Here is a 22,686-nt window from a genome sequence, read left to right on the forward strand (position 1 = left end):
TGTGATCATTAACTTTATATACACCCCTCATGATTTTAAATATCTTTACAAGGTCACACTTCAGCTTTCTATATTTATGGGAAAACCTATCCCATCATTCCCTATAATTTAAGCCTTTAGTCCTGTGAATATTTTCTTCAGCTTAATCTCATTGTTCCTACAGCTAAATGACCAGAACTACAAGCTACACCACTATCTAGTAATTGTACCAGAAGGTCTCATCTCTCAACTCTTGTACTCAATGAGCAGTGAAGGCAAGCATGGAAAATGCCTTCTACCATATCTACCTTGACATTAATGTTGATCAAGGAACTGATGTAGTTGTACCCATTGATCTCTCGCTGTTCTCCAACACTCTTCAGTGTCTTGTGTTGTTCTGTGCAAGTCCTTTCCAGGTTTATCTTACTCAAATGCAACACTTAGCACTTGTTTGAATTAATTTCCATCTGCTATGAGGAAGCAAATTATTTTGTGTTGCTGTATATTAGTTGGAGATGCCTCTTCAATTGACCACTGACTAGACCATGCATGTTTACTGGCCACTTGATAATTTAACAATTAGCTCACCAGGAATTCAAGAACAAGCAATAGCCACCAGTTCATCCAAGAAGTGTGCAGTTAAGCAAGCAAAACAGGTTTTTAAAATAATTATGTATGCCACAAATATTATTGATGAGTTACTAGCAATCGGTGTTAGGATACTCTATAACATAGCAATAATACCAGGATCTTTCTCTGTGCTACTATTGTGTGCTTCCTTCACAGGACAAGTAATTTGAAGGGGGCCGGGGGGGAAGGTCATACCTAACCCATTTAAACTTTTTTGAATACATTTAGCTTTAAGTTAAAAATAATCATAGATTTCCTCAATCATCGAGCAACAGTGCAGTTCATTATATAGTTCTGCTTCCCAGCTAGAAAGCTGGAGAGCTTGAATATTATCAATGATATTGTTTCCAAATGGGCAGAAATTCTATCCCAGAGATTCTACGTGGAAAAGAATGCAAGGTCATTTTTTTCTGTCCTGCAGGGTGATTTTTCCTAAATTTACTGATGATAACCTAGGGAATAGTATTTGAATAAGAGAAATTTCCATGGTTGAATTTTAAACATGATCAGTCAATTCATATAAATGATTATCAATAGCTTTAAACATTGTCAAGACCTTGGGTAGATAAAAAAATGATTGAACTGAAATTTTTCTGGTGTCTATTTGTTTATTTAATTGTTACTTGTTTATACCCATTTTCCTTTTCAAACGGTATGGAGTCTCATGAATGTATTTTATTGCTGATAAAAAGGCATCTAGTTCAGCAAATCACTACAGCACACTGTTGCTAAATTGAAATTATAGGAAAAAGTATCTATGAATAGATCTGCTAATGTTAATGTTCTGCCCCTTTTCACATGCATTGATGATTGCACCAGAAAAGGGAATGGGCTCTTTTGACATCTGTTGCTGTATATTCTAATACAGGTGTCCCCCGTTTTATGAATGTTTACTTTATGTCACTTTGCTTTTACAAAAGACATATATTACTAACATGTTTCCGCATTAGAAAGAGGATTTTTGCTTTTATGAAAAATTTTCCCATATAAATTAATGGTTCTTTGCTTTATGCCATTTTGGCTTAAGAAAGGTTTCATAGAAATGCTCTACCTTTGTAAAGGGGTGGGGTCACCTGTATAGATCTTACAAGAATGGGATGGATTGATAGAACAACATATTCTGCTTTAATTCTCAGTTTTTTCATTTGGCCATTGATTATGATATAGCTGAATAAAATAAAATCATTCTTGCTGTTAGGTATCTATTCTCACAATATGGTCAATATGGTTTGCTGTTTTTGCCCTAGGTTTGCCCTGAGAAATGCAATTTCCCCTTGAACAACTACTGCTGATGCAATGTTGTCCTATGTTTCATCTTCACATTGGCACTGGAACAATTTTAACTACTTTTTTTTTAATATTTCACTAAAAGCTATGTGTTTTCAGTAGTTTAAAAAGAAACTCAAAAATGTAGAGAAAGAATGAAAACCAAGACAGGAGGAAGGTAAATAAAGATATACTGTGAGCGTAGACTGACAAAAAGATAGGTTATTAGAGAGACAGTGAGAGAAAGGTCAACAGGGAGGCTGAATGACTAAAAGACAAACAGTTAAAATATCACCAAGACAGCAGTTGTACCAGAATTTGAGAGATGGGAGATCAACACATGAAACTGGCTAAAGACAAAAGACAGCATGACAGATATCTCAGTAGAACGAGCTGAAAACAGATCAACATTAGATAAGGGACAGGCACACAGACAGATATAAGCAGAGCAGGTGAGGGACATGTTGAAAAACAAGAGTTGCAGTTATACAGTACTAATATGTTGGCAAGCCATTACTGATAAAGAGCTGAGGCAATGCAATCCCAGGGAGTGGTCAAGTCACAGAGACGATATTATTTCAATATTCTTGCCCCAAATTACTTTGACCTCAGCTAAGAATTGGGTAGATTAGTTTAGGCAACCCTTGATTAAGAAGAGGACACTGATGCAATTGCGAAGAAGGCATGCCAGCTACTTTACTTTTAAGTTCAAATTTCAAAATAATTTTATTATCGAAGTACATACGTGTCACATAAAAGATTATTTTCTTGTGGGCATACACAGAAAATCCAAAAACACAAAATAATCAATGAAAGAACCCACTCAACAGGATGGATAAACAATGGGCAAAAGACAACAAACTGTACAAATACAAGAGAAAAAATAAATAAGAAATGAATATCGAAAACATGCGATGAAGAGTCCTTGAAAGTGAGTCCATAGTTTGTGTGAAGATTTCGATGAAGAGATGAGTGAAGTTATCCTCTCTGGTTCAAGAACCTGATGGTTGAGGGGTAATAACTGTTCCTGAACCTTGAGGTGCAGGTCCTGAAGTTCTTGTACCTTCTTCCTGATGACAGCAGTGAGAAGAAAGTGTGGCCTGGGTAGTGGGGGTCCTTGATAATGAATGCTGCCTTCCTGTGACAGTACTCTGCATTTAATGGTAGGGTGAGCTTTAGACTGGGATTCATTACCTTTTGCAAGATTTTCTGTTCAAGCACATTGGTGTTTCAATACCAGGCCATGATGCAACAGGTCAATATAGTCTACACCACACATCTATGGAGGTTTTAGATGTCATGCTAAATCTTGGCAAATTTCTAAGAAGGTGCTGCCATGCTTTCTTCGTAACTGCCCTTACATGTTGGCCCCAAACTGATCCTCTTAAGTGATAACAATGAAAAATTTAAACTTGCAGACCCTCTTCACCTCTGATGCCCTCCAGTTTCTTTCTCCTGAAATTAACAATCAACTCCTTGGTCTCGCTGACCCAGAGTGAGAGATTGTTGTGGCACTATTCAGCCAGATTTTCAATCTCCCTCCTATATGATGATTCATTACCACCTTTGATTCAGCTGACAGTGGTGTATCAGCAAACTTAAAAATGGCATTGGAGCTGTGCTTAGCCTCACACTATTTAGTATAAAGTTTAAGCACACAGCCTTGCGATGCACCTGTGCTGATAGAGATTGTGGAGGACATGTTGTTGCCAAACTGAACTATTCGGGTCTGCAAGTGAGGAAATCAATGACCCAATTACACAAGGAATTATTAAAACCAAGGTCTTGAAGCCTAATGATTAGCTTTGAGGGGATGGTCGTATCGAATACTCCGCCGTTAAAGAACATCCTGATGTACTACTGCATGTACCTTTGTTGTCCAGATGTTCTAGAGTTGAATGAAGAGCTAAGGAAATGGCACCTGCAGTGGACCTCTTGTGTCGGAAGGCAAATTGAAGCAGAACTGAGTCACTTCTCAGGCAGGAGTTAACATGATTCATTACCAACCTCGCAAAGCACTTCCTCACAGTGGATCTAAGTCCTACAGGAGGACAGCCATTCACCACGTCCTTCTTAAGCACCGGTATATTTGAATCCTGCTTGAAGCAGCTGTATATCTCTGAATGCCAAAGCAAGAGGTGAAAAATATCAGCTAACAGGTCATGAACCCTCCAGCCAAATTATCAGCACAAGTCTTTAGTATTAGATATCTAATATAAGCCTACAGACTCTCACAGCTACCTGGACTATTCCTCTTCCCACCCTGCCTCTTGCAAAAATGCTATCCTCTTCTCACAATTCCTCCGTCCCCGCCGCATCTGCTTTCAGGATATGGCTTTTCATTCCAGGATGAAGGAGATGTCATCTTTTTTTTAAAACAAAGAAGTTTCCCTTCTTCCACCATCAACTCTGCTCTCAAATGCATCTCTCCCATTTCCCTCGCATCTGCCCTCACCCCATCCACCTGCCACCGCACTCGGGATAGGGTTCCCCTTGTCCTCACCTACCACCCCACCAGCCTCCAGGACCAACGTATAATTCTCCGTAACTTCCACCACCTCCAACGGGATCCCACTACCAAGCACATCTTTCCCTCCCCCACTTCTGCTTTCCGCAGGGATCGCTCCCTACATGAATCCCTTGTCCACTTGTTACCCCATCCCTTCCCACCAATCTCCCTCCTGGCACTAATCCTTGTAAATGGAACAAGTGCTACACCTGCCCTTACACTTCCTCCCTGACCACCATTCAGGGCCCCAGACAGTCCTTCCAGGTGAGGCGACACTTCACCTGTGAGTCGGCTGGTGTGGTATACTGTGTCCAGTGCTCCCGGTGTGGCCATTTATATATTGGTGAGACCCAAGGTGAGACCGTTTTGCTGAACACCTATGCTCTGTCCGCCAGAGAAAGCAGGATCTCCCAGTGGCCACACATTTTAATTCCACGTCCCATTCCCATTCTGATATGTCTATCCACGGCCTCCTCTACTGTCAAGATGAAGCCACACTCAGGTTGGAGGAACAACACCTTATATACCGGCTTGGTAGCCACTAACCTGATGGCATGAACATTGACTTCTCTAACTTCCGTTAATACCCCTCCTCCCCTTCTTACCCCATCCCTGATATATTTAGTTGTTTGCTTTTTTCTCTCTGTCTGCCCATCACTCTGCCTGTTCTCCATCTCCCTCTGATGCTCCCCTCCCCCTTTCTTTCTCCCATGGCCTCTCGTCCCATGATCCTTTCCCTTCTCCAGCTCTGTATCACTTTTGCCAATCACCTTTCCAGCTCTTAGCTTCATCCCACCCCCTCCGGTCTTCTCCTATCATTTCACATTTCCTCCTCCCCCTCCTACTTTCAAATCTCTTACTATCTTTCCTTTCGGTTAGTCCTGACGAAGGGTCTCGGCCCAAAACATCGACAGCACTTCTCCCTATAGATGCTGCCTGGCCTGCTGTGTTCCACCAGCATTTTGTGTGTGTTGTTTGAATTTCCAGCATCTGCAGATTTCCTCATGTTTGCTCTTTAGTATTAGACCAGGTACCCCATCTGGGACAGATGCTTTTTGCAGGTTCACACTCCTGTAAGATGCTTTTACATTGGCTTCAGAGATTGACATCAGAGGATGCTGGAGCTCATGAAGTTTCCTCCATGTTTTGATGGTCAAAGCGAGCACAGAAGGCAGTGAGGTTATCTGGAGATGAGGCTGTGATGTCCCCTGCTTGGTTTTACTTTGTGAGGTGTAAAAGCATTCAAGCCCTGCTACAGCTGTTGTGCATCCTTCAGTAATTCACATTTGGTCCAGAATTGTCACTTTGCCTGTGAGATGGCTTCCGGAGATTGCACCTGGACCCCTTGTAGACTACTTGGTTGCCAGACTTGAATGCCGTTGAAATGGCTCTAAGCGGATTGCAGATCTTCTGGTTCATCCAAGGCTTCTGGTCAGGGAAGAGTCTGAATGATTTTGTAGGGCCACACGCAGCTACAACTGTTTTTATAAAGTCTGTGACAACTGTGGTGTATTCATTCAGATCCTCTTTTGCATCCTTAAACAGGGCCCAGTCCACCAACTCAAAGCAATCCCATAGCCACTCCTTTGCCTCCTGCGACTACCCCCTTTTTGTCATCATCTCTGGAGGCTTGTTGTTGAGCCTATGCTTGTGCGCAGGTAGGAGGAGCTCAGCCAGTTGATCAGATTTCCTTCAATACAATCTAAGTATGGAACAACTGGCATTTCTAATCATAGTTTAGCAGTGGTCATGTGTATTGGGACCCCTGATACGGCAGGTTATATGCTGATGATAATTGCACAGAGAGTGCTTCAAATAAACCCAAATGAAGTCTCCGACTATGATATGAAATGTGTCTGGATGGGCTACTTAGAACTTCATTAAAAGTTTGAGGAGATTTGGTATGTCATCAAAGACTCATAGGTTTCTACAGGTGTAAGGTGGTGATCGTTCTGGCTGGTTACATCACAGGCTGACAGGTTTCATTGCACCTGATAGGAAGCGGATGCTGAAGGTTAGAAACTCAGTGAGCTCCATCACAGGAAAAGCCTTCCCCATCATCCCTGACATTTTCAACATGCGGTACTTTAAGCCACTAAAAACTCTCACCATTTGAGATATGCTCTCTTCCCATTCCTCCTGCACCTCTTGCATCACCGAAGAGGGCCCTGTGCCTGAAGTCCCACAGTCAATGATTTAGTAACAGCTTCTCCTACACTGTCAAATTATAGAATGGTTTGTGAACCCATGAACACTACCTCATCATTCTTTTTTTGCAATATTTATTTTTGTAATTTAAAGGAATTTTATGTCTTTGCTCTCGTTGAGGCTGAATACCAGGATATGTCTGCTGCCGCATGCAAACAGCCACTCAGAGCCACAGGAGAGAGCTGAATGTCCAGTGGGGATGACAGGTGAGTATGCTTCCCCAGAATTTCTACGAGAAGCCTTTTCATCAGAGCAACTACGTCATCCATATTTCATACGATGCACCCCAAAAACATAAAAATAATTAAATAGGTTACAAAAATCTACTTAATTATATGGAAAGCTAAAAACGTTACATTCTGATTTCTAGTCATGCTTTCTAATCGCAAATCAAAACGGAATAGCTGCATATAACTGACTCAAGCTCCTCTCCGATACTTTAGTGCACAAATCTGACCCTCATGAAGGACATAGCTGATGGATCTCTAAAGACCAGCCAGAGTTAAGTACAATTTGGGCTATGAGCTCTTTTGACAGACAATACCTGAGAAGCAGATGCTTATAGTAATTTTCATTTTACAAAATGATGTTCCTGTTGGGCCTAGTGCAGGGGTCAGCAACCTTTACCACTGAAAGTGCCACTTGGACCCGTTTCCCACAGAAAAGAAAACACTGGGAGCCGCAAAACCCGTTTGACATTTAAAATGAAATAACACTGCATACAACGTTTTTTTTGCCTTTATGCTATGTATAAACAAACTATAATGTGTTGCATTTATGAAATTGATGAACTCCTGCAGAGAAAACGAAATTACATTTCTGCATGCAACAAAAACATTTTGAACTCCGAAAAAAAGACGTTGGGTTGAAAGTTACTTTTAAGTAAAATACTCAATGTCTATTTGAGTCCTTCTTGTATTTATGAAAAACGCCGAACTTAAATTTTCCGCCAGCAGCAAACCAAAAATATCATCAGCCAGCTGTCAGCCTGAAAAATAAAAGGACTATTTCACTGAACAATGAAAAAATATGAATATACATAAAATAATAGGCAATTAAAATATTTATCATACTTGGTTAATGGGATTTCTGCTCCTGGACCTCAGCGCACAGCGTCTGCACATCAGGGCTGTATGACGTCACCTTCATCTTTACACAGGATCGCAAGCTGTCATCTGTGAAGCATGCGCGATGTTTGTTTTTAATAAAGTTCATGTTGGAGAACACCTGCTCACATACATATGTGGATCCAAAGATCGACAGGACTCCAAGCGCATACTTTTTCATGTTTACATAAATGTCGGGCACAGCATTCCATGTTTCAAACACAAGTTGGTCCGGATTTGGAAGGTTTTCAATATCACTCCATTTGTGATTCTGAGCAAGAACGGCCTTCTGACGGGCAACATCTTCAAGGTCTGCTGTCAAGCGTCTAAACTTGGACACCCATATGTCTTTGTCGGCTATGTCGGCCAGTTCCATCTCAAGATCAGGTTGACTCACACCTGCCAATGCAGTCGTATTCAGTAGGGAAGGATCGATGCTTAAGGGAGTGACCGGGAAGGATAATGTGTTTTTTTCCTCTCTGAACTCACAGAAGCGTTTCCCAAACGATGTTTGCATTGCGATGATTGCAGAATGTAAATACTCCGAAATTATCATGTCGTGACCTTGTTTGAACTCTCTCAAATTGGGGAAGTGAGACAAAGTGCCTTTCTGTAAATCTCTGGCAAGCACTGTCAACTTGCGCTCGAATGCCAAGACATCCTCCAACATGTGCAGGGCTGTGCGTCCTTTCCCCTGAAGAGCTGTGTTCAGCGTGTTCAGGTGCGCTGTCATGTCTACCATGAAGTGTAGCTTTTCCAGCCACTCTGGCTGTTCCAGCTCAGGAAAGTTGAGCCCTTTGCTGCCCAGGAAAGTTTTCACTTCTTCCAGACACGCGACAAAGCGTTTCAGCACCTCCCCTTTGGACAGCCACCGGACTTTGTTGTGCAGCAGGAGATCAGAATATGCGCTTTCCATCTCGTCCAGTAACAAACGGAATTGACGGTGATTTAAACTTTTTGCCATTATTTTATTGACAATCTGAATGACAACATCCATTACTTCTGTGCATTCCGGAGGAAATGTTTGAGCGCACAGTGCCTCTTGGTGCAAGATGCAGTGAAAAGTCAGCAGCTTTCTGTCCAGCGACTTCTGCAGTAAAGCCACAAATCCCTTGTGCGTTCCCGTCATATTCGGAGCCCCATCAGTAGCTACTGACACCAGATGGGTGGTCTTTATTCCTTTGGCTCTTAAACAATTCAAGACAGCCTCACAGATGTCCTCCCCCCGTGTTTGGTCTTTTAGAGGTATCAACTCAATCAGTTCTTCCTGTGGCCCGGCAGAGTTTACATACCGGCAGAACAACGCTATTTGTTCAATATCGCCTTTGTCTTTAGACTCGTCACAGGCAATCGAGTAGGCCACAGCTGAATTGATGTCTTTAATTTGCTGTCTTGTGATGTCTTCTGCCATTTTTATGGTTCTGTCTTTGACAGTCTTTGCAGAGAGGGGCATATCCCTGATTTTCTGCACAATTTCACTCTTGTTTTTAAAGTCCGTGAATAGATGTTCTGAAATCTTAATGAAAGATTCTTTTATATATTCACCATCTGTAAACTGCTTCCCGTGCCTGACTATTTCCTGAGCGGCAATATAACTGGCGTATGTCGTTGATTTTCCTGACTTCATCCATTTCTGGAAATGATTTTTGCTCAGATCAACCTTCCGCATCAGTTCCGAAACGGCTTTTTTTCTCTCATCTCCATCCGGATATTTTTGAGCAAAGGCTGCGTGTTTACTCTGGAAATGCCTTGCGACATTTAACTTTTTGTTGTTTGCTAGTTTCTCATTGCATATTAAGCATACCGGTAAACCAGTCTCGTCAACAGTGAAAGCAAATGAATCTGTCCACGTATCATTAAACGTTCTGTTTTCTTCAGTCACTTTTCTTTTTTTAGAATTCTCCATAGTTGGCTTACCTTGGATCGAAAAATTAAAGAAATCGCGCACTGGCGGGTGTCAGGTATTGGCAGTGGTGACGTATATTAATAGCGATAAAAACACGTTGCAGCGGTGTGTTCAGGCAGTCAGTAAACTGCAGTCGAATAACTTTATTCGAACTAAACAGCCTTGCTTCTAAGCCTCCCTCAACCCAGCCCCCATGGACGCAGATGCTGCAAAAGACACGTACTCACAAACCCCCGTAGGCAATCTCCCTTAGCCGGAATGCTGGCTAATTGAGAGCCGTTTCGGATGTGTCAGAAAATGTGTCGCCACACTTACATTGTACAAGATCACCATAATCTTCAAATTTAGAATTACATTTCAAAAGCTAACAAACTAACATAAAATACATTTTAATTAAATACTGACCAATTATTTCCCAAAGCCACAGGGAGCCGCAGCACAGAGGTGAAAGAGCCACAAATGGCTCGGGAGCCGCAGGTTGCCGACCCCCGGCCTAGTGAGTGTTGCTGGTGGGACTCATACCTTGGTGAGAGAAGGACATGCTTGCACTAGCATGAAAAGGCAGTTCTGGCAGACTGGTTTCAGGGTGAGACCCAACAGCCAGGAAGGCAGCTCTGCAACAATTTATGGGGAGTGAAGGGCATGAAAAGGCACAGAAGAAGTGATGGTCATCCACTGCAGCCTAAGACGACTCCAATTGTATCAACTATTCAAACCACTGGGCTCGTATTTTTAAGGTTGAGAGAGTGGAATTGCCCAAGTGAGACAGGTTTTCCACTTTAAAAACTCTCCTGCTCAGGTTACTTCATGCAGTTCACATAGATTAGCTGCACTAAAACAAACAATCTTTATGTTCTTAATTCATTTTAGTTGTGTTAAGATTTTCTTGAAAGTATTTTTCCTATTTTTTCACACTTTTTAATAGTATTTGAAAGTTTTCAGAAGTGTCTGATTAACAGAGACAATTCAATAATATTAAAAAGCTTTGGAAAGCTGTCAAAGGATCATTTGGTTCTTCTACAGCTGGAGCCCCAGGATCTATCAGTTGAAGCTTCATCCACAGAATCCAGATCCCCAGGTTGATCAATCTCCAGAGCCGAGAAATGTAAGTGTGGCCACAGGAATGGCATGAGGGCTTACTGCAGCCAACAAATGAACCCTCCATCAGCTCTGTTAACCCCAAATCTTCCCTCTCAGATGGTGGTTGGACTGCTGAATGATTCTAGCTACTTATTTTAAGATTTTATATTTTTCTGTCTTCCATTTAACAAAGTTCGTGCATTGAATTTCATGCAATAAATAATACGTTAGACCATAATCAGTACTTTGCTGGTCAAAGTATTCAAGATGATAGGTTACGGTAAATTGTAGGTGTTTTACTATATTATCTAAAAGACACGTCAAATTTGCTAAATCATCAACATTCATATTTGCAAGAAATAAAGAACCTCAATAGAAATGACATCATGATTCAATGTTGAATTATTACTAAGTTACTTAGTTCATATCACTCATTCTTAGTTATTCTTACACTGGGGAGGACCAAAAATTTCCGTTGTTTGACGCACATGGAAGAGATCAAAATCTCACTTCAATGTTTGTTATTCAAGCAGCTGGCTATTGGTTTGATATATTACCTGAACAGAACCTTCTGCTGTATCCTGCAGATTATTTTTCAGAATTTTTAGAATTGTTTCCAATTATAACAAATCTTATGATGTTACCTCCAACAAGAACGTGCAGCAAAAATTGTTCCTCAGCCAAAGTAACTGTCATGACACTGATTAAACAACCCACAAGGTGCAGTCTCATAAATCCACATTCTCAGTTAGATTTTAACAGGAAAACTGACAATAGCAGATGGATCATCTGTGATGCAGCCTGACTACTAAACCCAGAAGGTTGAATAACCACAGGCCCATCATAATGCTGACTTTAACGGCCAATAGTAACAATTAAACTAATACAATTTAGCACAATTTCCAAAATGCAATTATCAAAATTTACAAGCAACATTAATTTTACAATATTGAGAGGGGGAAAGAAAGTTACTACTCAATTCATATACTCACAAGTCATTTTCTGGGTTCTTCTGTAAAAAGTGAAATAGTCTGCATCAAAGCAACTCAAAACATCAGTCAACGCAATCAGATGAGTTCTTCTTCATACATCAGCGATAATTTTCATTGCCTGAAAATAAGTTAAATATAATTAGGACTTTAGAGCATTAAATTCATAGTTAAAAGTTTTTGAGTAAAATTCATACTGGAGTTAGAATTAAATACTCAATCTTACTCTCAGGGAATTCCCCTTTACATAAAAATGTTTTCTTCTCTCTAATCCAACTAAAAGGTAAGTCCAGCGTTACCACATCGATCTTATCAGTTTTATGGAAAAATGCAATGATGAAAAATTTATCCACCTCATCTTACTTGTTGCTCAATAAATGGATTGTTACATTTATAGCACTATTTACAACATATCGAGCCGGCAGATAGTACAGGCACAGGCTTGTTAGTTTTGTTGCTGTGCTGTAACTTTAAATAAAATAAAAATGAAATTACATGCCTGCTGTAAATGACAAAACAAAAGAAAGGAAGGGGAATTGATGGCAAGTCAAGAGAAAATAAGCTACAAATGCAAAGGGAAATAAGAAGGGACTGAGAGACAAATGGAATCACTGTTGAGAGCTGGCATTGACCTGTTGGGCCAAACATCCTTCTCATCAGTCAAAAAAGTAACTAACTCATAAATAATACACATCAAATAACATAAGAAGATTTCTGATACAACTAAATTATAACAGTTAATTAGTAAGAACTTGTGTGCCACTTCAGATCTCTGCATGCAAGTAGCAACAATGATTTTGATTGGATAATATTGCTCATTATGTGCCCCTACATTATCATTTTCCCCTTTTGTTTTTGATGTGATTCGAGAGGTTTTTTTAAAGGGATTAGTACCCTCAGAAAGGACTCTAAATTAGTTTATTCTTTGAAGATGATACTTCAGCATATTTTTATTTTAATTAGATATCATCCTTGAATAAAGTGTGGAACTCTGGATGAAGATTGTAGATGCAGGTCCCACTTCACAGACTTGAATATATAGAGTTTTACTCTAAGTTTGTGACACCAATTGCACTATATAACAGCATAAGTACATTGTCTTTACCACTAGTAATCATACCCTCAACAGCTGAACCAACCTCAACAGAAATCCAGTCTTCATATGGCAAATGAATGGTTCTGTCTTAACATGCTAATGAAGTATCACTTAGAAAGCCCGACCAAATATTTACTTGACACTTCATGGAAAAATGAGTAAGTTTCAAAATCCTAACAGGAGTTATGTATTACCCGTTCTTCAGCAGTATAAAACAAAGTTGTGTTCTGTAAGAATCACTGAGTCTTGTGTAAAATTTTCAGTCCTGTACCACACACAACAGGGCAAGCAAGTTATGTACTCTGAGAGAAAATTTACTTTCATATACCTGTGTCACTATCAGCAAGTCAATGTGTCACCTGGTTCTTCTGCTTTATTTTGTGCAAAATCCCCTGCCTTAATTTGTATGTTAATTACAAAGATGACAAGAATTACAGTACTGTGCAAATGTCTTAGGCACATACATATACTCCAGCAAAGGTACCCAACACTTTTGCACAGTACTGTTGCACTACTTTTGCCGCAAATAAAAATAAATTTGATGTCATATGTGAATGGTGATAAACCTGATTCTGATATGGTTCTCTATTGTGGACTGAGATTGGAACGAGAGAGGGGAATCTCAGGTTGGGGAAAGGGGAACAGGGAGGGGAGGGGAAGGAGTGGGAAGCACCAGAGAGACATTCTGTAATGATCAATAAACCAATTATGGGATTCACTAACCTTGCCAGCTGTCTCAGGCTAGGTGTGCATGCACCTGTGCCAAACTCTACCCCTGGCGCACCTCTTCCACCTACCCCCCAGCGATCCATCCTCACCATTCCCAGTATCCTTTGCTCCTGCCAGATTTATAAACTCACTGTCTATTCCACAGTGACAAATATATTACTGTGCAAAGGTTTTAGCACCCTAGGTATGTATATCTGCCTAAGACTTTTCCATAATAAAGTATCTGCTGCAGGTAAGGGCAAAATCCCACACTCCAAAACACTTGTATTCAAAATAAATTGTAGAAGTTGAAGCTTTGACCTCTACATTATTTTAATAAGGGCAGAGTTTTGCTTCTACTGAAGGCAGTACTTGAAATTTAAAATCTTTTGCTGAAAGAACTTATCAGAACTACTTCGATGTTTCAGAACAGAAAATTCTAAAATTACCCCAATAATAGCACAAGCAAAGACACTGAAAGGATATAATTTTTACTCAGTATTATTTTAACCAAGATCAACGTCTCATCGGAATACAGAACTCAAAATCATTACTGTTTCAATTAGTAGGTCAGACTAAGTCAAGTCAAGTCACTTTTATTGTCATTTCGACCATAACTGCTGGTACAATATATAGTAAAAATGAGACAATGTTTTTTCAGGACCATCGAGTTACATGACATAGTACAAAAACTAGACTGAACTACTTAAAAAAAAACAGAGAAAGCTACACTAGACTACAGACCAACCCAGGACTGCATAAAGTGCACAATAACAGTGCAGGCATTACAATAAATAATAAACAGGAATAGGGCAGTAAGGTGTCAGGCCAGGCTCTGAGCATTGAGGAGTCTGATAGCTTGGGGGAAGAAACTGTTACATCGTCTGGTCACGAGAGCCCAAATGATTCGGTGCCTTTTCCCAGACGGCAGGAGAGAGAAGAGATTGTATGAGGGGTTCATGGGGTCCTGCCAGCAGTTTGAGACTGCCAGTAAATTCCAAAATGTTGCATATCTGGAGTTCTGATGTGCCACGGACACTTTGATTCATTCAGAATTTTAATTTTCACTGATGCATCTAGGTTAGGAAATAGTAGCAACTTATTCTGTATTCAAGTCATGAAATATTTTTTTAACAAGTGACAAGAGTGACAGTCCTGCTGAAGGGTCTTGGCCTGAAACGTCGACCGTACTCTTTTCCATAGATGCTGCATTGCCTGCTGAGTTCCTTCAGTATTTTGTGTGTGTTGCTCAGATTTCCAGCATCTACAGATTTTCTCTTGTTTAAGAGTGAGTAGAAGCAGTTTCAGAATTTATACTTACAGTTACACTGTCCTACACTGTCAACTGATAACAGATTATTTATTGCAGCTAAGCAGTTATCAATAGAAAATACACCTTTCCTGAAAGGAGATGCGTGCATGGCACAACTGTACAACCTTTATGGAATGAGATGCGAATTTTCAAACTGTAATTCATTGCCTGCAGCTGAAGGTAACACACACTCACACTTATTAAGATACACTCAGTGGCCACTTCACGAGGTACCTAATAAAGTAGCCAGTGCGTATATGTTCCTGGCCTTCTGCTTCTGTAATCCGTCCACTTCAAGATGCGTGGTGCATTCAGAGATGCTCTTCTGCACATCACTGTTGTAATACGTGGTTATCTGAATTACTGTTGCCTTCTTGACAGCTTGAACCAGTCTGGCTATTCACCTCTGACCTCTCTCATTAACATAGTGTTTTTGCTCACAGGACTGCTGCCCAATACATGTTTTTTTATTCTTGTTTGCTCACCTTTCTCTGTAAACGCAGGAGACAGTTGTGCATGAAAATCCCAGGAGATCAGCATTTTCTGAGATATTCAAAGCACTGCATTACCACCAACAAACATCCATGGTCAAGTGCCATTAGATCACATTTCTGACCTATCCTATTGTTTGGTTTGAACAGCAACTGAACCTCATGATCATGCCTGCATGCTGTTATGCATTGGATTGCTGCTACAAGATTGGCTGATTATATACTTACATTAACGAGCAAGAGTACCAGTGTACCTAATAAAGTGGGCACAGAGTAAATGTTGCTAGTACGGTTCCTCTCTTCCAGGCAGCCCTTCAAGGTCAAAGATCACTGCCTGTTCTCCAGCTTTATTGGTTTTTCCAGCTGTTGAGAAATCTGCAGGCGGGGCAACTGATACTTGATAAGGCAGGTGGATGAGACGAGTCAGTCTGGATCTTGTATTCAAGTCTTTGGATATGATCGTGGAAATAATTAATTAATTTCTGACAGATCTCCTTAGTCCCACGCTGTTTGGTATTAGTTATAGCTTGTGGGAAAAGTGCAACAACTATATTGACATCAGACATCTCCAGGCTTGGCTGTGGCAAAGTTTGCAAGCCTCATACTGGTCTCATCACCATCTCAGAACCCACAGAACTGAAGTGGAGGCCAGCTTTCTTTGATGCTGAATGACAATAAAAGAAACCAGAAGCCATATTAGTGGGAATTTGCCTTTTGGCAACAGTATGCAATTTATTTAAAGGTAAAATAATCTAAAGAAACAAAATAAGCAGTTCCAGAAATGGAAAATACCGGCTTGGGATGATTTTTGCATAAATCTCTGGTTCAAATGTACTTACTCTTGGCTCATAATCATTCCTTGATTAAGTAATTAACATCAGCAAGTTTTCTGATGATACTAAGCTGGGTGACAGTGTGACATGTGCTGAGGATGTTAGGAGAATTCAGGGTGACTTGGATAGGCTGAGTGAGTGGGCAGATACTTGGCAGATGATGTTTAATGTGAATAAGTGTGAGGTTATCCACTTTGGGAGTAAGAACAGGAAGGCAGATTATTATCTGAACGGTGTAGAGTTAGGTAAGGGAGAAATACAAAGTCCTTATTCCTAGGAGTCCTTATTCATCAGTCACTGAAGGTGAATGAGCAAGTGCAGCAGGTAGTGAAGAAGGCTAATGGAATATTGGCCTTTATTACAAAGGGAATTGAGTACAAGAGCAAGGAAATCCTTTTACATTTGTACAGGGCCCTGGTGAGACCACACCTGGAGTATTGTGTACAGTTTTGGTCTCCAGGGTTAAGGAAGGACATCCTGGCTGTAGAGGAAGTGCAGCGTAGATTCACAAGGTTAATTCCTGGGATGTCTGGACTGTCTTACGCAGAGAGTTTAGAGAGACTGGGCTTGTACACGCTGGAATTAAGGAGATTGAGAGGGGATCTGATTGCAACATATAAGATTATTAAGGGATTGGACAAGATAGAGACAGGAAATATGTTCCAGATGCTGGGAGAGTCCAGTACCAGAGGGCATGGTTTGAGAATAAGGGGTAGGTCATTTAGGACAGAGTTAAGGAAAAACTTCTTCTCCCAGCGAGTTGTGGAGGTGTGTAATGCACTGCCTCAGAAGACGGTGGAGGCCAATTCTCTGGATGCTTTCAAGAAGGAGCCAGATAGGTATCTTATGGATAGGGGAATCAAGGGATATTGGGACAAGGCAGGAACCGGGTATTGATAGTAGATGATCAGCCATGATCTCAGAATGGCGGTGCAGGCTCGAAGAGCCGAATGGTCTACTTCTGCACCTATTGTCTATTGTCTATAATTTCAAATTACACACGCAGAACAGTTTTCTGACCATCACTCCCTGTAAATCCTGCTCCAGGTGGAAGTGCCTTTCTAAAGAATCAACCTTTCTGTTTGACTTGGTTGTCCTTATCTAAATAATTTCACCGTGAAGTGAGTATAATGTAAAGTCAACTAGCATTTCTCAGGAAATCAGAAACTGGCTAGATAAGCTTTTTTTTTCCAGTTTATGCTTATGTTGCCGTGAATGATTGAAAAACACACACATCAGGTGGATATTTCTTCTCTTAAAGCCATAAAACGTTGGAGCAGAATTAGGCCACCCTTATCTCTGTTCTAAAGGGCTGCGCACCTGTGCCCTACGATCTTAGATTGTCTCCCCATTTGAAACATCCTCTTTGTATCCACTCTATTTGAGCCTTTCATTATTCAGTAGGTGTTAATGAGAACCACCCCCCCCCCCTTCTTCAGAAATCCAGCAAGTACAGGTCAAATGCCAGTTTTCAAGAATATATATATTTATTTATTTATTTGTCTAGAGACAGGGTGTGGAATAGGCCCTATGGCCCTTCGAGCCACACTGCCCATAAACCACCAACTTAACCTTAACTAAATCACGGGATAATTTATAATGAACAGTTAACCTACTAAACGGTATGTCTTTGGACTTGTGGAGGACCAGGGCACCAGGAGAAAACCCATGCATTCTACGGCAAGGAACGTGGGAACTCCTTTTTCTCTGGATTTGAACTCTGAACTGTAATGCCCTGAGCTATAAAAACATTGAGCTAATCGCTATGCTACTGTGCCACCCCCACCCCACCCCACCCCACCAAGAGAAGGGTGATCAGAATTACATTCCTATTCAGTGGCGACAGATGCACAATTTGGTTGCACAGTGTGGTAGGCCTCTGAAATCAATGAATGAACTTCTAGGCAACCAAATTCAAGAGCTTAGGTGCACAGCTCCTTTCGGCCTCATTAGCATCAGATGTGAAACATGCTGCAAAAATAAACATTTACTCAAAAAGTTAAAGGAATAACATTACTGGCATACTTCAAAGTTATATATAAAAAAACCCCTGTGATATTGTATTTGTTCCTAACAGGTTTTATTGTTGGCAGCTTTATAATAATCTTGTATGCCTTCAGGATGACTTCGAAGAAAAACACATTATAACAAAGTGATTGCATTTCAAAGCTGAACAACTTATTTTGTATATTTTTGTGTAACAACATAGTGAAGATTGAGAATTTGCTGTTTTGCACTATTATCTAGTTAGTTATTCGTTACTGCCCAGTACACCGCTGGCGTTTAGGGCAGTAATGAAGGTCCTCCGTCTATGTCCTTCCTTGACCAGAGACATGGAAAGATACTTCACTGCTGTTTCTATAGCAATTTTTTTTTGACCAGTCAGGATTGTCAGCACTGAGCTGAACTCCGAAACCTGGCCGACCGGTGGATCACTCTTAGGTTGGCCTCTACCCTTTGATCTTACCAAGAGTCAAAGCACAAGGCCCTGACTCCAGCTAACATAGCTCTCTGAGTCATTGAGGCATGCAAGCCTCTATTGTAGTCCTCTTGGAGAACTATTATAACCTTTCAATTTATAACAACATCAGACAAAGGAGGAGAAGTGGGAATATGCAGCCTCTCAAGCCTGTTCCTCAAAACAGAAAATCATGGCTGCTTTGACCTTAACCTCAGCTCCATTTCCCTTCCTCTTCCCCACAGCTCTTGATTACCCAAGAATCAATTTAATTCAATATCGAATATCTTCAAAGATTCAGCCTCGTCAGCTCTATGGGAAAGAACATGGCAAATGCCAATGACCCTCTGAGAGACGAAATTCCTCCAAAGCCCTGTCTTAACATGAACAATCCTTTATTTGAAACTGTGCAACAGCTTTGAATTCCACACATGCAATATCCTATCCCATCTTCTACCCTCCAGAATCTTGCTTGTTTCCGTAGGTTCATTTCTCATTCTCTTCATCCTCAATGAGTTTTCTTCATTTTCCCTCATGTCAAATAGGGATCAACCAAAAGAAACATTTCTGAACTATTTTCAGTGCAAGTATTTCCCCGAACTATATAAAATCAATATCTTCTTATACTGTACTCCACATAGGGTCTCATCAATGACCTGCACAAATGTGCCATGGTTTCCTACTGTTATACTCCTTTGGTTTGCAATGTTAATTAACATTCCCTTTGCCTTCACAATTACTTGCCACACCTTCTGGCCAATGTTCTATGTTTTATGTACAAGGACATGCTGCAGATCCCTGTCCATACAGCATTCTGTAATATCTCACCATTTGTCCAAGATTTTCTGTTCTTCCTCCCAATTATGTATTCCTAATATCCATTAGTAAGCAAACACGGAGTGTTGTAATCCCTGATTATTATTCCCCCCATTTATCAAGGATGGTTGTGGTTCTAAACTTTCTACTTCTGTAGTTCATTGTTTTGCTGGGCAGCTGTTGCACCAGTGCGAGAAGTGACTGGAAGGCCAGTCCATTACCCTCATCCAGCCCCTTACAAGACATCATACAACTTGAACAGTTACAAACAGCAATACTTCTAGCTAAATAAATATTATAATAAATACAAAATGTTACCTATCGGAGTATGATTAATCCCTGAATTACAGTAATTAGTTCAGCAACTTAACAAGCCTGAAAGTATTGAATTTATATCTAGCAAATTAAACTTAAATTAGGTAATTTAAGATTCATTGAGCCCTCCCAAATTTTCATGTGACTGCAAGTGGGCTTTCTCTGAGATACTGTAATTAACTCGAATATTCCAATGAAAGATATTTCTTAATTATGGTAATATTGTAAAGCCAGCATAAAATATTGTTTGGATCATCTAACGTTGTATACCATCACCAATAACAAGACATTGAGGTAAACTCTACACTTTACAAAGCCTCAATATTTAGCTGAATTGAGAATGCATGCCCTGACAGACCAATTGCCAAAACCATTAGCAGCCTAAATCTACTTCCTGTTCACACTATTCTGTAGGTGATAATTTTAATTATGTGTATTAATGATGTCACCTGAAACAAGTTGATATCTCAGCTATGCAATGTTAGGTTGTGCTGAACAAATCACATAGATGTGCTGGCAAATTAGCAAACAAGGTTTCCTTTTGTTTCACACCAAGAGCCCTTTCCATTCTACCTAAATTATTTTACAGGGATTAACAGCTCGCTGTTGAACACCAGGACTGAGAGAACCCTTTCTCTTCATTAGCATTTGTTCTCAGAATGAGAAACAGTTTCCCTGTTTTTGTTGATCCAGCAGCAATTACTTTCCTGGATCCCTTTAATTCCCTTTTGATGCTATTGCTGTAGCAAGGTCAAAGGTAGAGAGACAGTATAATTCATTACTCTTTTATCCAAGTGGATGGCAGTTTTTGTTTACAGACTTCAGGCAACTAGTTATGTAGCAGAAGTTCCCACTATTCATCTCTATTGTTCCCAGGAGACTTTACATATTAATGATTATAAGGTAAGTGCCATGTGGTTGAAGGCCCTCTGGAAAGCCATTTGTGTTACTCAATGAATAACATTCAAGATTTCCAGGCATAATGCAAGCAAGGATTAATATCTAGCACAATGGGACTGCAGGCACAGAATTCAAATATTAATCTTGAGCTACAATGTTTTACAATAATTGCTGCCCATAATTAATTATATTTATTCTAAAAGGTACTCAGCAATTACAGTAGTAAATGTCAGAAACAACATGTAGTTAAGTCTAAATTACCCATCATTATACTATTTACATTTTAGCTACTTGCCACTTTTTGATATATATAACATCCAAGTTATTTTGAGCTAGGAAAGATCAGTTTACTTCACTTGGGTATAAATTTAAATGCTTTATTGCTAAATGGTAGGTAAATAATGTACAGCATTTTGATCCATCTGTGGGTTATGTTGAGTAAGTTTCATCAATACTTGCAGTTTATGTTAAGAGTTATAAGATCAAAATTTGGCCACATATTGCACAGGTGAGTCGGATCTTTTCTCTGATGGAGGACCTAAGAGCCTGGAGAAGGATAAGAGGATAAAATATATATACAAAATCTCAAAATTCAAGTCAATGGTCAAGAATTGGCTTGAAGTAAACTCAAAAAGCTATCAATTGTAATTTTAAGGTATACACTTCCTTTCTACCAGTGGGTGCAGATGCTTTTTTTATATATAGCTGAAGTAAGTGGGGAGGGGCTGCTGCTTGGGTGGGAGGAGGGGGAGTAGGGGTGGCTTTGTAGTTTTAATGTTCTTACTGTCACTCATCCTTTGGGGCACTCTCCTCTTTTTGTGGATGCTATGAAGAACAAAAACTTCAAATTGCACACTCTTCTGCTATGAGTGGAATTACTGAATTATTGAATTGAGCTATTGATTGATTTGAATAAATCCTTGATGACTGGCAATAGAAAATACATAATGGTGGTTTAGCTAGTTACCATGTGAATTATCTCACAGATTATAAACCAGAAGGAGAAAGAAACACAATTTTAACTTGAACTATAAGCATTTTACAGAATAAAATTTAAAGATTAGCCACATCTAATGCTGATATAACATCGAACAATTAAAATAGAAAGTATTTTAGTTGAAATCTATTATATGATGAAATATTCATAAACCCAGGGTAAGAGAGTTTGCCAAATACTACTTGTACTTAGCTATACAATTTTAAAACACCCCTTTTTAATTTATATTTTTAAATATATTCACACTTGTAAGAATCATTTGCAAACATAAGCATTGTGTTTGTTATTTTATTGATTTCTGGAGGCTATGGAGAAGATGAAAATCAATGAGTGAAAATTCCAGTTTCACTTGCACTATCCACAAATTGTTGAATTTGACAGTGCATGGTGAACACTAACAATTGCACCATTATTATTAATGCCAAATCTAAGGCAGTTAAGTATAGCATTAATGTTTCCTTTTCCACTGGTAAAATTCTTTTCTTTTCAAACCAATATGTAAAACAGATACTAAGAAAGAAAATAGTTATTTTGCATTATATTTCAGATGTTCCTCATCACGTTTAGAATACTCATTTGAATCTCCACTGCTGAGTGCCTGCTTCAACTCACTGAACACCATCTGATAAAATGTGCAACCCAACACATCAAGCACAGAATTTCTGACAAATACAGTATATTGCCACAAAAAAATCCCTGTGTTTGGTCCATAAAGCAATTAATGGATTATATAAAACATGGAGCCAAAGTACGCATCCACTGAGCAGAAGAATTAAAAAAAAACAAAAGAGAAAGCTTTTCCTACCTTTTGAAATATCCCTTAATGGCTCAGCAAATGAAATGATCTTAAGTGATGGTGAAGAATAACTGTTGATCCCCAATCTGAGAAAGCATCTGAGGCCTTGGTTCAAAATCTCATCCAAAAGACAGCGCTGCCAACTGTGCAGCAACACCCTCTCTTTTAAGCTGTAATGTCAGCCTGCATTATGTACAGAAGAATAATAGCATTGAGCTAATCCGAACTCTACATCTTGAAGTAGTGACAGCATTTCAAACAAGCTTCAATCACAAGAAGGCACTTTTGAGG

At 39.8% G+C, this 22,686-nt stretch overlaps 1 protein-coding gene across 1 annotated transcript in view; it reads right to left on the reverse strand.

Moving 5' to 3' along the window:
• The window catches only part of lrrc4ca (leucine rich repeat containing 4C, genome duplicate a), a 1,033,148-nt gene that overhangs the window by 582,804 nt on the left and 427,658 nt on the right, over positions 1-22,686 (reverse strand). Inside the window, exon 9 of the mRNA XM_059975961.1 lies at positions 11,677-11,794. The gene's annotated coding sequence lies outside the window, so the exon portion shown is untranslated. The remainder of the gene's footprint in view (positions 1-11,676; positions 11,795-22,686) is intronic.

Source organism: Hypanus sabinus, chromosome 7 (assembly GCF_030144855.1).
Source record: "Hypanus sabinus isolate sHypSab1 chromosome 7, sHypSab1.hap1, whole genome shotgun sequence".
Lineage (NCBI taxonomy): Eukaryota > Metazoa > Chordata > Chondrichthyes > Myliobatiformes > Dasyatidae > Hypanus > Hypanus sabinus.